This window comes from Silene latifolia, chromosome 8, assembly GCF_048544455.1.
Source record: "Silene latifolia isolate original U9 population chromosome 8, ASM4854445v1, whole genome shotgun sequence".
Taxonomy (NCBI): domain Eukaryota; kingdom Viridiplantae; phylum Streptophyta; class Magnoliopsida; order Caryophyllales; family Caryophyllaceae; genus Silene; species Silene latifolia.
The window spans coordinates 46,963,062-46,966,804 of NC_133533.1; the positions used below are offsets into that span (position 1 = coordinate 46,963,062).

At 39.9% G+C, this 3,743-nt stretch overlaps 1 non-coding gene across 1 annotated transcript; it reads left to right on the forward strand.

Moving 5' to 3' along the window:
- The first annotated feature begins 701 nt into the window (after positions 1–701).
- On the forward strand, positions 702–809 carry LOC141597766 (small nucleolar RNA R71). Its single transcript, XR_012522984.1, has one exon. It is a non-coding gene; the product is annotated as a small nucleolar RNA R71 (small nucleolar RNA).
- The last annotated feature ends 2,934 nt before the right edge of the window (positions 810–3,743 follow it).

Below are 3,743 nucleotides of genomic sequence, written 5' to 3' on the forward strand. Positions count from 1 at the left end.
ATTGAGCCATTTGATTCCCAAGTGACTTGGTGATGGCCATTTGCTCTTGTTCAATTTTTTCCATTCGAGCTAAGGTAGCCCTATGGTCTTGTTCACCCTTGTCCACCCGAGCCAACAAAGCTAATTGATTGGTATTTATTTGGCTCACTTGGCTCACCAACGTTATAAGCACATCTTCCCTTTGGGCATTGTGACCATTAGGTTGTTGGGAACTTTGAGGTTGGTTGAGTTGGGTGTAAAGTGGTGGTTGATTTTGTGACACGTAATTTTTAAGGACTTGTTGATTGTAGTGGATATTATTTTGAGGTTGGACAACATAAGGATTGAATTTGATAGCTTGGTAAGCACAGACCTCCGCTGGAGTAGCTCCGCAATGATTCACTCCGTGACCCGTTTTTCCACACCCTTCACAAACCATGACTTGGCTAGTTGTAGACATAGCATCTCTAGCCTTCAATTGTTGTTCAAGCATGGCAACTTTAGCAAGTAAAACGGAATTATCGGAGGAATCGTGATTACCTTTGGTAGGAGTACTTCGAGAATTGGCATATTGAGCATCGTGGATTGCCATGGACTCAATTGTAGGATGAGCAAGATCGGTGTCAATTTGATCAAATCTCCCATTGCTAGCGGAATCAAGGATTCGGCGTGACTCACCGGTACACCCATTGTAGAAGGTGATAGCGAGAAACCAAGCATCCAACCCATGATGTGGGCATTGCCTTTGCAACTCCTTGTACCTTTCCCAAGCTTCAAAGAGACTTTCATCCCCCCTTTGACGGAAGCTTGTGATTTGGCTCCTCAATGTTTGAGTCCTCTCCGGTGGAAAGTACTTCTTGTAAAAAGCAAGAGCCAACGTTGACCAATCGGGGATTCCCAACGCGGTACGGTTAAGGCTATTGATCCAAAGCTTTGCCTTATCCTTCAATGAGAAAGGGAAAAGTATCTCCCTTATTTGATCTTGTGTGACATTGGGTTGCCTAATTAAAGAGCAATAGTCACAAAAATTTTGCACATGCAAATCGGGATCCTCCAAAGGACTTCCTCTGAATTGCTTTCTCTCCACGATATTCAAGAACTCCGGTTTGATCTCGAAATTGGTGGCGGTTATGTGGGTGGTGTTGATACCGGTTGGTAGCATTGCCGTGGTAGGCTCGGAATGATCGGATAGTTTCACCATTTTTATGATTGGTGGGGGTGGTGGTGAAATGGGTGAATTTGGTGGTGAATTTTGTGGTGATGGATTTGTGTGGTGGTAGAAATAGAAGCTTCGTCCTCTTCTAAAATTTGAAGATCGTCAAGATAAGACTTTCTTACTAATTCTAGTTGAGCAAGTGTGGTAGCTTCCGAAACCTCTCTCGCGTAGCGTAGTCTTCTCTTCAAAGTTCTTTCGGGCTCGGGATCAAGTGGAAACAATTCTCCGGTTCAATCAGACCTGGGCATAAGACAACACTAGAGGAAATATAAGTAACGGTCTCAAGGAACAAGAGTCCCCCGAGACAAAAGATAGGAAAACAACAAATTAACAAAACAAAAAACGTGCTTCCCCGGCAACGGCGCCAAAATTTGATAGGCTATCGCACACCTAACAAAAATACACTTTGGTACAACAAATTAATGTAGTATTTCTAGGGGTCGAATCCACAAGGAAGCTAGGTAGTTCTATTAAAATGCTATGAATAGTTTTTCTATCTAAGTCGGTTTTAACGAGCTTGTTATTTGATTGATGATTAAGATAAAAACAATAATGATAAAAACAACTAGGGAAGTCGGTTCAACATGTAAGAATTGTGAATGCATATGACTAATATGATATAATAAAACATTGTTCATTGCTAAGGGTTTAGACACCCGTCTCTCGACATTAGAATCATAAACCAAATAAATAGAATAGTCTAATTGATCTCTCGATATGATTAGATTACTCTATTAACAACATGCAAATGTTCTACTTCAAATCCCGTGCCTCTCGACTTTTAGGACGAGCAATTTAACCAACGATTAATTACGCGTTTTAGTCATCGATTAATATGAACATAAAAGAGCATGTGCTAGGAACATATGAACAACATCTTATATTACCAATTATGTCATACTGCAAACACTTCTTATTACATGTCTCCCCTAGTCCCTAGACTAGAGAAATTAGCTACTCATATTAAGATTAAAACTATTAGACAATAATGTAAATGACATAATGAAAATGCAATAATAAAATAAGGAAGAAATACAATACCAAATGAAGAACAAATACTTGAAAGGAAGAACATAAACCCAAAAGAAAGCTTGAATTATAATGGAAATGTAAACTATTGAATGATTAACTATTATGAGAATTACAAGAGAAATGTAAAGAGAACTTTTGTGTAAACTAAACTAAGGAAAAAATAAGATGAAAAGGAGATGATAAGGAATATGATAAGAGTCTTTTCATGAGTCGTATAACACCTCCTATTTATAGTAGAATAGGGGGTGTAACGTATTAGAGCATTGAAGAGCAATTTATGCGTAGAAGGAGGTGATCCCGATCGGGATTAATTGCTTTGGCATCCAATGGTCATGTTAATTGCCCTCTTAAATCACCCGGGTAAATGCCCTTTAATCCTTGCTTATCTCCACATATGGAATCTTTAATCTCCTTAACTCCCCTTTGACATTATAATATGGGATTGATTTCATTTTTGTATAATGTTGTAATATTGTTGATCCAATTCCATATTAATGCCAATGCTTCATTTCTTAGTCATTTCCACGCTCGCTTGACTTCTCATTGTTGGGCTTGACTTCTCCAATTAACATTTACATGTAATTGATCCATCATTTGCCACTTAAATCCACTTAAACTCTCCAAGCAAGTCCACACTTCATGCTCCACTTAGCCTTGTATTTCTAATGTAGCATTTTAGCTCATTTTGTTGTAGTATTTAGCACATTTGTGTTTATTTCCTACAAAACATGTCAATAATGCAAAAGAAGCTAGAAACACAAATATTAGCTCAAAACACTAAAGATAAGTGCATAAAACAATGCAAAACAAGAGCTAACATAGGGGTAAAAGTCTATATAAGTTGCACTTATCAGAGAGCAATGCTAGCACAAACAGTTGGCAACGAAGAGCGAGCCACCTACTACATCAGCAAAAAGTTCATTGAGTACGAGACGAGGTATACCCAACTGGAAAAGACATGCCTTGCCCTAGTATGGTCAACAAAGAAGCTGTGGCATTACATGCTCAGCTACACGGTCCACATCTACTCCAAGATGGACCCGGTTAAATACATCTTCGAAAAACCCGTACTAAACGGAAGGCTGTCTAGATGGACACTGATACTATCCGAGTTTGATCTCAAGTTTGTACCCCTCAAGTTTATCAAGGGAAGAGCAGTTGCCGATTTCCTAGCAGAGAATCCCGTCAACGAGGATCCAACGACTGACACATGGTCACTTCCTGACGAGGACATCCTTTGTGCCGACTCCGACGCTGGGACCTATACTTCGATGGTGCATCTAATCTGAGAGGTTTCGGGGTAGGAATCCTTCTAATATCACCACAGGGAGAACATGTTCCGATCTCGGTCAAGCTAGACTTCGCCGTCACCAACAATGCCGCTGAATATGAAGCATGTCTCATCGGCCTACAAGCAGCCATCACACTTGGCATCAAGAGATTGAGGGTCCATGGCGATTCCTCACTCATCATCAATCAGGTATCCGGATCATGGAAAATCCGATCTGACAACTTA